Source organism: Aegilops tauschii, chromosome 3, assembly GCF_002575655.3.
Source record: "Aegilops tauschii subsp. strangulata cultivar AL8/78 chromosome 3, Aet v6.0, whole genome shotgun sequence".
NCBI classification, from domain to species: Eukaryota; Viridiplantae; Streptophyta; class Magnoliopsida; order Poales; family Poaceae; genus Aegilops; species Aegilops tauschii.
Genome location: NC_053037.3, coordinates 599,650,870 through 599,663,328, shown reverse-complemented (window position 1 = coordinate 599,663,328; position 12,459 = coordinate 599,650,870). Strand labels below are relative to the sequence as shown.

Below are 12,459 nucleotides of genomic sequence, written 5' to 3'. Positions count from 1 at the left end.
AATGATAGAGAGTCCAATCGAGAGAGCAAGCTTCAAGCCCTCGGTTAGAGCTGCCACTTCCGTCGAGACGACATCGGCAACATGTCCTAGCTTCGTCGTAGATGCAGTAATTAATGCTCCTGTGTGATCCCTAATGATAGCACCACAAAAACCGGAGTGATCGTTCTCCAAAAAGGAAGCATTGACGTTTAACACGAACTAGCCCAGCATGGGTTTCATCCATCTGTTAAGACTCGGACTAGTGGCCGATTTGCACGCTGCACGAACGAATTTCAAGGCCACTGCCTACATAGCCGGGGCCGAGCGTACATGTGTTTGCACCTCTTCCCCCTTGGCGATGAGACACCGCTACCGCCAAATATACCTCTCCGGTAATTCAACCACTTCTAGGTAGGTTTTCTGGTTCACCGATTCGCAAAGAAAGTCGAGTATCTCCGCTCCGGACCTCCCAGGGAGCTTGGCATTATTAATGACTTCATGCAGTCCAAACAAAGACCATATTTCAGTGGCACGATCACACCCAAAAAAACATGTGCCACGTCATTGAATGGCGCTGGCAAACCGGACATTGCGACAAACTGGATATGTGACAATTAGCCAGTACACCAAAACATGGAATGGCGTGCGTAAAGATCTCCATATGGATATTTTCACTTTGCTTGGTACTTTAAGCCCCCATAGTTTCTTCCAAATAGGATGGGGAGATGAACCACCAGAAAGAGAAGAACTATTACTCAGATTGCCATAGGAATCTTCTAATTTCTTATAGTAGGCCGAGCGAACACTAAACTCCAGATTTTGTAAGTGACATACAAAATAGTCATTTGTATCATGTTGATGTCCGGGAATTTGCAAAATACGATCTGCATCAATGGGCCAAAAAAATTCCCAGCCTTCATCCCATCCGCCTATTATTGGATCAATAAGTTCATGAACTCGAGTAAGCACTCTATTTGCACGGACTTTGACGATTTTCCTAGAACAGTTGTTTGGGATCCAACAATCCTCCTAGATATCTTCAAACGATTGCCAACCCTCCAAATACTCCCTTTTATTGAAAGTTTAAACTCCAGCCCAAATACTTTCACAGGCATAAGATGCACCGTTCTTTAACTCGCAGTTGGGCAACTCACCGATGGATAATACTTGGATCGAAGCAGCCTTGCACATAATGAACCATGGTGCTCTCTGAATCTCCAACATTATTTGGCTAGCATTGCCAAGTTAAAGATATGCACATCACGAAATCCCATTCCACCTATGACCTTTGGGACACACATTCTCCACCTCATCGCCGTCCACTTGCGCCACCACCCCCCGCCACCGCCATGACAGAGAAAGAGAAAGGGAAAAAAAGAAAAAGAAAAAATCTGGCTCACCGAAATGTCAGTCCCACATGCCATGAGTAAATTGGGGATGAGTTTTCATAATCTGTTACAACAACACACATCTGAAACCGAATAAGTTCATAGGACATCTCATTAATTTCTTTCCTTTCCGTCTGAATTTTCTCAGAAACTTGTAATATGTTCGATATTCTAAAATGATGTGGCCTCTTTTTCTTCTGTAGATTATGGTTACATTTATGTTGTAAATGTTAGGTAGATGATATTTTTTATGATTTATGTTTTCTATGATGTGATTCTCAAAGCTTATCTCGTAGGCAACACTTATTATCAAACATTCAAGAACCGAGCAATTTAAGGACAAAATAATCAAAGTTTTTCAGGTATGTGAACAAAAATAAAATGCGGAAAGACATAGACAATGGATGAGCATATGAGGTTTTAGTATGAGAGCAGCTACACTCAGGCTTATATACTCCAGGATATTCCAATTTCAATTAGTGCAAGCATAATGAGCTATATCTTGGATATCTTCTTATCATTTTGCCATACTAAAGAAGAGGGCATGTTATGAATATTTTGTGTATAACATGCCACATATATTTTTCAATCCCGAAAACCCCATGGCAATTTCATCTTTTGTAGCATGCCATTTTTATTATTGAGAGATGGCATTATTTTTTAGTGGCATGGCAATTTTATTACTAAGCGCATGGCATTTTTTTATTAACAATTTGATGGCATTTTTATTATAAGAGGATGTCAGCTTTTATTATAAGAACATTGCATTTTTTATCATGGCATTTTTTACCATGTCATTTGTTTATAAAGAGGATGGTATTTTTTTATAAAGACGACGGCATTTTTTATTATAAGAGAATAACATTTTTATAAAGAGGATGACATTTTTTATTATAAGAGGATGACATTTTTATAAGAGGATGGTATTTTTATTATAAGAAGATGGCATTTTTTTTATCGTGGCATTTGTTATAAATCTGTCATGCATGATTTATATATGATGACATTTTTCCTTTTTTTTTGTACTAGCTGTTCTACATGTAAATCTTTTGAGATGTGGTACTTTATATAGTTTTTCTCTCATTTTTCTTTTTTCTATGTAATGGGCTGCAAGGCCTAACGAATCATTCGATCGGGGTCCTACCCAGCGACTGGACGCCAGATAGCCCAAGATGTGGTTGATAGTACAACCTCCTCTGTTCCTAAATGGTAGCAAGAACACCTCGAGTCCCCTGAAAAAACTAAGAGCACCTCTGCAAAATGGTACTAAGAACTGTTCAAAAGAATGGTTCTAAGATGTTTTTGCAGTTTGAATGTGAACTTAAAAAACATCTTTACATTTAGGAACAGAGAAATAGTACAATACTCCATCTATAAGGCTGGCCATAGTGGTGGTATCATAGTCGGAATCATGCACTCGGGAATAGCAAACACGCTGGTGTGGCAATGAATTAAAGATGAGAGAGGGTTAGAGTAACATAGGTAGATACCGTATCATGTTAAATGCTATGCTACTTTGTGTCATGCATGGCAATAAATATGACCATCTATGATACTACTCTATGGTACTATACACTATGAAGGTAGTATCATACACTAATATCATATGCATGATACTAGTATATGAGAGTAGCCTAAAGAAATATAAGAGCGTTTAGATCACTAAGTAGTGATCTAAATGCCGATAATCCACTTCTGAGCCCGGGCTCAGCCGCACCCGCGCTAACGGAAAAAATTCAGAACAATTAAAAAAATCCAATTTTTTTATGTGGTAGATAAATTGATGCGTGGGGTACGCTTTAATTTTCAACTCATTTGAACATCTGAGCAGCTCTCGGCAAAAAAGACAAATTCTAACCTGATTTGTCTTTTTCGCCAAGAGTGGGGGCGGCGGCAAGGTGCGGCGGTGACGGCGGCGGCGGCAGGAGATCGCGGAAGCTTAATTAGGATAGGATCGACTTGCTATCTGATACTCCCTCCGTCCCAAAATTCTTGTCTTGGATTTGTCTACATACGGATGTATCAAGTCACATTTTAGTATTAGATTCATCCGTATCTACATAAATCTAAGACAAGAATTTTGGGACGGAGGGAGTACCATGTAAGTTAGGGAAAAAGGGATTGCATTGATCGATAATTTCACTGCTCGTGCACTAGGCACATATATAGATACAGGGATGCACCGGTTACCTATTCTCTCAAGCTACATACAAGTTATAAGGAGAGAGAGATCGTGACAGGTGCAATACACAAAACACATACCTCCGGATCAATATGTGCATGTTTAACATGATATACTCGTACTATTTAAAAATGATCATCCCGCCTCATGATACGGACGTGGAGTCCGCCCTTCATCCTCAGAGTCGCACCCAGCTCGTAAGGCGGCGGCGCGTCCATGCTCGCCGGCGTCGCCACCATCTCCACCGCAAACCTCCGGATCACGGCGGCCGCCGCGGCCTTCATCTGCACGTACGCCATCTCCTTCCCGAGGCACGCCCGCGGCCCCGCGTGGAACACCGGGTACCTCGCCGCGTCCGTCGACACGAACTCGCCGCGATCACCTTTGAGCCACCGCTCGGGTCGGAACTCGAGGCAGTGGTCCCCCCACAGCCGCGGCATCCTCCCCATCGCGTACGCCGAGTAGTCCGCGAACCAGCCGGCCCGCACCGTCGTGCCGTCCGGCAGCACGTCCGCGGCCGCCGCCACGCGCGTGTTGATCGGCAACGGCGGGTACAGCCGCATCGCCTCCGTGAGCGCTGCGTGCAGGTAGTGCATCCCCTTCAGCTCCTCGGATTCCCCGGCGTCGTCTCCGGGAGGCGTGCGCGTGACCTCCTCGTGCACGCACCGCTCGCACCGCGGGTTGGCGGCGAGGAGCCAGAAGAACCAGGTGAGGGCGGAGGACGTGCTGTCCTTCCCGGCCAGCACGAAGCTCACCACGATGTCCCGTAGGAACCGCCGCTTCGCGTCCGGCGAGCCGAACATCTCGCCGAGCTCACTGCCGCTGCCGCTGGCGGATTCTTCGTCCAGCGCCGCCATGAACCGCGACAGGAGGTGCTGCTCGCGCTCGCCTTCGCCGTCAACGGCGGGAACACCTCGCGGCCGCTGCTCTGCCTCCAGCATCCCCATCACGTACGCGTCGATGACTCCGATGGCCTCGCGCATCCGCCGCTCGCTACCGACGTTGGCCAGCCTCATCGCCTTCCACACCAGGGTCGTCGGGTGGAGTATCCGCGCGAAGGAGATCTCGACGGCGTCGTCGAACGCTGCGAAGAACGCCTCGTGCCTCCGGCTGCGGCGATCCCCTGCCTCGAGCTCGAGCAGAGTGGAGCTCTCGACGCCGAATGCCACGCCACAGACGTTGTCGAAGGAGCAGCGCCGGAGCACGTCCTGCAGGTCAAAGGCGACGCCGGAGCCCGCGGCGTCGTCGAGGAGCGGGAGGAGGCGGCAGTGGAGGTGCTCCCGGAGCACCCGCCCCGAGAAGCGGCGCAACGAGCGGGAGGAGAAGGAGTAGGAGGCGAGCTTGCGCTGGAGGCTCCAGACTTCCAGAGGCGGCCGTCGGCGAGGAAGATGCCGCGGCCGAGCAGGTCGGCGAAGGGGACCGCGAAGCGCGCGCCCTTGACGTAGTTGGGGAAGTTGGCGCGCAGGAGGTGGTCGACGGCCTCCGGGCTGGCGGTGGCGACGCCGCCGCCGAGGCCGAGCGGGCCGCGGACCTCGATGGTGGAGGCCGGGGACTCCGCGAGCTGGTCCGTGGCCCAGTCGAGGAAGCGGTGCAGGTTGCGGAGGAGCGGCACGGCGTTGCCGAGGACGCGGTTCGGGTGCGGACAGTGGTTCGCGCTCGCCGCGGCCGGTGCGACACGGCGCCGCCGGAGGTAGATGGCGAGGAGGACAGGGAAGAGCAGCAGCAGCAGCAGCAGCAGCGCGATGCTCCCGTCGTCCATGACCTCCATGATTGACTGGTGTGGTGGTTGGTCAGTATGTACGTACGGTCCTAGTCTCGTGATAAACGCGGACTTTTCTTGTAATCTTGTGGACGGAGATGGGTCGACTTTGTGATCGCAACAGGGAAGACGTACGAAGACCTGTGGACCAACACGATGGTCGCCGAAGCTGGCGAATTCTGCTCAGCGCGCGTCATCTGTTAGCGGTGGCCGACCGACGGTTGAGCCGGAGCCGGGGAAGACACACGTGAGCTAGGAGGATGATCGTTGTATTCTTTTTTTGAAAGGAAGTATATTAACATCGCGAAGTTATCATTACACCTGGTCTCTGTACCAACAAAATACCAAAGAATGATGTAAAAAAAATGTCCAAAGGGATTAAGGATGCACACGGCCCAAAAAGAGAAGAAAGGAGAACTGAAGAGAAAAGATCCCACCACGGTGATCAATCACTAACATCAGCAGCACTCTAACCACCATCGAAGAAAACACCAGATTACAAAATAGGTTCTCCAAAAACAACGCCTTCAAAAAGGAAACAATGCACAAACGTGGTCGTTGCCCAATCGGAGATCTTAGATTTTCACCTTGAAGAAATTTCGAGTTCACCCAAAATCAATGCCTTCACCAAGGCCATTGCCAGGTACAACTAATAAAGGTCAAACCTTATATTTTCACCCTGGAAATCGAGACTCGGTACTCGAGAAGCACCACAAAAAATGCAGTCCCTCAGTGCCGCCTCCTCCGCTTGCCGAGGCCGCTGTTGCAAGTCACCAAACAAGTGGCACACAGTCATCATCACATTCAATACACCCTTCCACCAAAGCAATACATCCAACCACACCCACCATGACTTTCTCCACCCCTAACAATGCCTTGGGAATCTTGACTTAGACATGTCCCATGACACCGATCAGAATCAAAGCTTCGCGTTGCGCCCTCTTGAGGTTGTGATGGCTCATAATATGAGCACGCACGACCGGAACCTTTCCGATCTAGATATCCAGGGGCGACATACGTCGATCCATATAGATCTTCGATGGGGAAGACCGAAACTCGCCAGCGGCCAGATTCAAGAGTTCGACATACGGCAGAAAGACGACTTGGCAGAAGAAGAGAGCTAGGGCCAAACACCATTAGTAGGCCGAAGCCAACAGCCGCCACGTCGCCCTCCTCTTGATCCAGACCTTCAGACAAAGTCAGCGACGCCACATCGTGTCACCCGCAACCGCAGAGGCCCGAACTTGGCGAGACGCCAACCATGGCAGGAGACGGGGACCAGCCACTCCTGGCCAGATCCGGCGACTCCCAGCCCCACCACTGCTACTACGGCAACACCGCGTGTAGCCTGCAAGCCTAGCCATGACGCCGCTCACGCGGCCATCGCAGCCGACATCGCCATGAAGAGGGGCCGTCGCGCCGGAGCCCTATCTCCGCCATCCATCGTCGTCGGTGTACTAGTAACCACCACGGAGAGGAGACCAGCCGAGTTGCCCCGCCGTCACCACCACACACGGACTTTGCCAGGCAGCAGCTACCAGCGGCGGCGAGGAGGATGAGGAGAAGAGCACGCAGTGCCGCCGGCCAGAAGGAGATGGTGGCCGCCCGAGTCGCCGTGACGACGCGGGGGCGGATCCTTTTTTCGGATTGTGGCGTTTTTTCATGATACATTTATTTCTATCCATTTTCACGACAAGTAATTTGGGACGGAGTGGGTACGAAGTATATACATGCTTATAAATTTATATGTATTTTTATATATGTGGTGTACATACAAATAAATTAGTACGCTGTTAAAAATGGTTTTTTTTGGCGTTCAGCTAGAAAATCGCATTTTTGTATAGCCTACACATCAACATATCATTTGATGTTTTCTTACATATACATTGAGCGAAAACATCTATATGTCTCTTAACTATATAGAACACATTAATTGTTTAAAACTTCGAAGTATCGTCTTCCAGCTTTGAAACTCATGTAGATAATTAAGGATGATACGTAAATATTACACACGAGGATACATTAAGGGCAATATTAATTTTTGGGTTAATGTGGTACCGTCAGTTTGCGTAAATCTATATTGAAATCCATTGCAACAAAAAAAAAATCGGACATCCACGGTGACTTAAAAAATAATGTAGTTTATGTTCAACATAAGATATAAAAAAATTGAATACAGAATAATAAATATTAAAATGCATGACAAATATGTACCTTAAAATAATGTTCTTCCAATTAGGAAAAAAATTGTTTCTGATTTTGGTCCAATTTTGTGTGAGCCCAATGATGGCACATCCGTGACATTTTAGAGTTTCTTTTTTTTTGCGAGAAAACTTCCGATATATTCATCTTCAATCATGGCAGTACGATGAACGCCAGAAATAATAAAAATTACATTCAGATCCGTAGACCACCTAGCGACGACTACAAGCACGGAAGCGAGCCGAAGGCGCGGCGCCATCATCGCCCCTCCCTCGCCGGAGTCGGGCAAAACTTGTTGTAGTAGACAGTCAGGAAGTCGGGCTAAGGCCCCATAGGACCAGGGCACCGGAACAGCAACCGCCGCCATTAAAGAGTAGCGTAGATCAAAATGATCCAACTTGAAAACACATGAACGTAGACGAACTATGACCAGATCTGAGCAAATCCACCAAGAACAGATCCGTCGGAGACACATCTCCACACGCCCACCGTTCGATGCTAGATGCACCACCGAAATGGTGGTTAGACGGGGAAAACCCACCGTTCGATGCTAGATGCACCACCGAAATGGTGGTTAGACGGGGAGAACCTTATTTCATCTTCAGGGAGCCGCCGCCGTCTCGTCTTCATAGAGTTGTCGACTAATTAATTAGATGGCGAAATTTTAGAGTTTCTACCTTAATGAAAACATAAGCATAATCTCTAAGGACTAAATATTTGATTGTTATTATTTATTTCTTTTACTTGAGTAGTATTGTTTGACGGTGTGCTTCTTATCTTGGTTTTGGATGGATTTATGAAGATATAGACTGGGATATGAGTAGCGAACTCTTTTAAAAGCGACCGAACAACAAACATGTCGTGTTTTGATGAAGATGCGTTGTTTACAAAGCATTGAACGGCTCATCATCTCTACTTCTAAAGAGGGGGTGTGCGGTTGTGATGGTACGTCGCTTGGTATGTCGTCGTTCGTCTCCGGTCCCACTGGTAGAGAATAGGCCTTTAGTCCCGGTTCGCAAAGGCCATTAATCCCGGCTGTGCAACCGGGACTAAATATGCGCGACTAAAGGCCCCCCTTTAGTCGCGCCGCTTACGAACCGCGACTAAAGGCCCGTCCACGTGGGCGCCAGGAGTCCGTCGGGGCGGAGGACCTTTAGTCCCAGTTCTCGTGGCTAACCGGGACTAAAGGCCTCCTCCGCAGGTTTAGGGTTTTAGTCCCCCTAAACCTGGTTTCTTTTTAATTTGTAGTGTTTTATTTCTTTTATATTTTATTTTGTGTTTTATTTTAATTTTGATGAAGTTTCAGTACACATATTCTACGCTACTATATACATGCATATGAAATTTCAAACAAGAAGAATTCAAGAGGAATATATAATATATATTCAATCTCGGGTGACCATATACAACTTCGAACAAGTTTCCATACACAATTAGGATGGATGACCATATACAACTTCGAACAAGTTTCAATCTTGGGTATGCATATAAATTTCTTCGTCCTTGGTATAGTGTTCTCCTTTAGGATTGATGACTTCCCTCATGAAAAATCCTGCTAATTCATCTTGAATTGGTCGGAAGCGAGCTTCTGGACTAAGCCTCCTCCGCAAGTTATCCGTCGCCTTCCGCACGCTATCCGATGCCTTCCGCTCAGAGGTGTGTCTCCAGATGTTCTCACAAACATAGTATCCACATAGATTGGTCCCCGGTGGCTGCTTATCCACATTAACTAACCTTCTAAAATCTAGCTCATGTTTGAATTCACCGACAATTTCTTCTGAGAACCGTCTCCAAACCCTACAGGGCAAAGAAAATTAAATGAACAAGGGAGTTATTAGTTACTTGATATTAGGAAATGAACGAAAGAGACCGATCGATATAGAGCTCAAATGATTGAAAATAATTACTTTTGCAGCATTTTTCTCATGTCGGCCCAACGCTTTGGATCCGAATCCATAGAGTCCATGATTAGAACTCTGGATGTGTGAAGTTCAATATTTAGCAGAATCCAGTGGAACCTGCGGACATGTTACATGCATAGTCATGCATAACTCATCGATTAGACATACCATGCATGGAGTAAACAAAAGAGAATGGGCACAAGAGAGAAACACTCACCCAAAATGGTAAGGAAATAGAATATGACTTTTGAGTTGATGCTTTCTAAGAAACTTGTACAAGTCTTTCTCAACGTCTTCGGGGTGATTTTGTAACACATGTCCATTAACGATATGTGGGTCAATGAACCCAACATCATGGATGTTTCTTATTTTGCATTCCCAAATCTTCAATCTGCATAATAGCGTACGCAACAATATAGTTACGACAATATATATATATATATATATATATATATATATATATATATATATATATATATATATATATAGTGCAGGCAATGAAGAACGAGATGAGGTAGAAATAAATCACTTACAGAACGTAGCAACTCAGCATAGATTTGTCGAGGTCGCGCAGATTGAACAGTTGGAACAATTCACTCATATGAACTTGTACAGAGTACCGTTTGGTGTGATGCTCCTCTGTAACATCCGCATAAACATATTCTTTGTCGGCCCATGTTATGAATTGATTGTACCAACGTAGCAGATTTCGCATTTGTGGTGGTAGACTCTTTTCCCGCGCAGGCTCGACGAGAGGCCCATTCCGCACATATTGTAATGCTATCTCACATACTGGCGCATCCTCAAGGCCTAAGAAGGCACGAAGAGTCAAACCCATCTCGGACGCTTGTTTCATGGCACTCGCTACAGTCAATCCAAGTGCTGCCGCAGCTGCTATGATCTCGGGGTCCTCTTCCGGACCAGCTTTCACTATGAGCGGGGGGGTCGATTGTTTATTCTGCATCCCGAGCTGGTCAACTTGTTTCCTGCTTTTTTTTTACTTTCTTCTTTCTCCTCCTTCAATATTTTTGCTTGCCTACGAAGTTCATGTCCATAGTCGTCAGGCATATTCAGCTCGGCTTGGGACGGTGTCGTCAAAAAATCCTTAGCCCACTTCTTTTGCTTCTCAGTGAATACTTGCTTGGGCTCAGGCTCTTTTATCGCCTTCATATCCGCCTTCCATTTCTCATAATGAGCAGACGCGACCAATTTGGTTTCAGCTTCACTAAGTTCCCAAGGCCTTGGGAGGAGAGGCTTCAGTGATGGCTCTGGTACCCTTGTGGTCTTAGGTACATAAGGGTCCGGGTTAATAGTCCAGGAGCGGGTTTCCTTGCTGTCCGCCTGCTTCTGCTTCTTCGCCGGAGGTGGATTGGGGGGCGTCATACCCGCCGGAGGAGGATTGGGGGGCGGCGGCTGCTTACCCGCCGGAGGTTGTGGATCGGGGGACGGCGTCGAATGGCGTGAAGGAGGTGTAGGTGAACCACCACGACCACCACCACCGCCACCACCGCCACCACCACCACCATCGGAGGGGGGTGGACTTGTTAGCCTTGGCGCCTCGCCTGGAAACACTATGTACTTCTTTTTCCATAGAATGATCTGGCGCTTGACATCTCCAAGTCTTCTCTCCCCTTCGGGTGTAGCTTTGTCAATCTCCAGGTCCTCAAACTCTTGGACTATGTCTTCCACCGTGACACGAGCATAGCCATATACAATGGGTTGTTGTGGTGGAGTGCTCCAGGTGTACAGGGTAAAGCACTGCCGGTAGCTACCTTCGTGGAAACGTTCCCCACGGGATAATGCAGATCACATTCTTTCATCTCCTTTACATCATCCACGGGGTAGTGAGGCTCCGGTGCACGAATCTCGATCATCGGTGCATTAGCACCAGGCGGGGCATCCGTGGAAGCCACGCTGCTTCTCCGCTGCTGGCTTCCGCGATCTGCTTCATGATCTTCATGCGGCCCTGCAGCCGATTTTTCTTTTACTAGTTCATGCACGGTCTGCTTCAACTCATGGAGTTCCGATGCAAACTTCGCCAAAAGATCTGCATCCCGGTCCGTCTTTCTCTTACGGCTTCTGTAACAGTACGGGTCATTGTCCTGGGAAAACCCTACTTTCCACGAAATTCTGCCTTTGCCTCGTACACGTCCTTCGTGTTCATCATTCCCGAGGGCTGTTGTCAGTGCGTCTTTCTCTCTGTTGAACTTGATCAAGCCCTCTTGAGCTTGGGTCATTGCGTCAATAAGGACTTCGGTGGGAGCAAACTTTTTCTTCCGGTGAACACACACCCCTGTCTCCGGGTCTAGCGATCCCCCATGCCCGTACCACCAGATTTTGGCCCTTGGGTCCCATCCCTCTGTACCTAGAGGGATTCCTCGCACCCTCAGGTCCTCCTCCATCTTCTGCCACTTAGGCTCCGAAAGGCGGTATCCTCCTGGCCCCATAATATGATGGAACTTTTTCTTACTCGCATTATCCTTATTTTTTTCGATATTTCCTTGAAATGCTCCGATTTCTTTTGCCTCACATATTCTGGCCAATCATCTTTCAGTTTCTCATGTTGTCCATTGAAATCCGGAGTCTTGCCCTTGTTGAGATAGTCACGGGTTAAATTTTTCTTGAAGTTCCGGAATGCTTCGCCCATCTTCTGAAGAGCGAACTCTTTAACTAGCCTCCTCCTCTCACGTCCACCCGGAACCTCGTTACCGAATTCATCGACTTTGTTGTATTCCGGAGGTAGAATGAAATGTTCCATAAGCTTTCTCCAGCAATCCTTTTTCGTTCTCTTGTCGACAAAACTGAAACCAAGACGTGCCTTCTTTGGCTCCTTCCATTCCTGGACGGTGATCGGGACGTTGTCTCTAACAACGACTCCGCATTGGTTGATAAACTTTGAGGTGTGCTGTAGGGGCTTGCCGGTTTCACTGACAAAATCAATGGCATATGTTTCTCCTGTTTTCATCGCCTTGGATTTGCCACGCTTTGTCGTACTCGATCCGGCCGAGGGCTAAAAAAAGAAAGAGAGTCGCGCGCGTTAATACATAT

General features: G+C 47.4%; 1 pseudogene; it reads right to left on the bottom strand.

Moving 5' to 3' along the window:
- Positions 1 to 3,504: 3,504 nt before the first annotated feature.
- Positions 3,505 to 5,799, bottom strand: LOC109783555 (cytochrome P450 CYP94D108-like; annotated as a pseudogene).
- Positions 5,800 to 12,459: the final 6,660 nt, after the last annotated feature.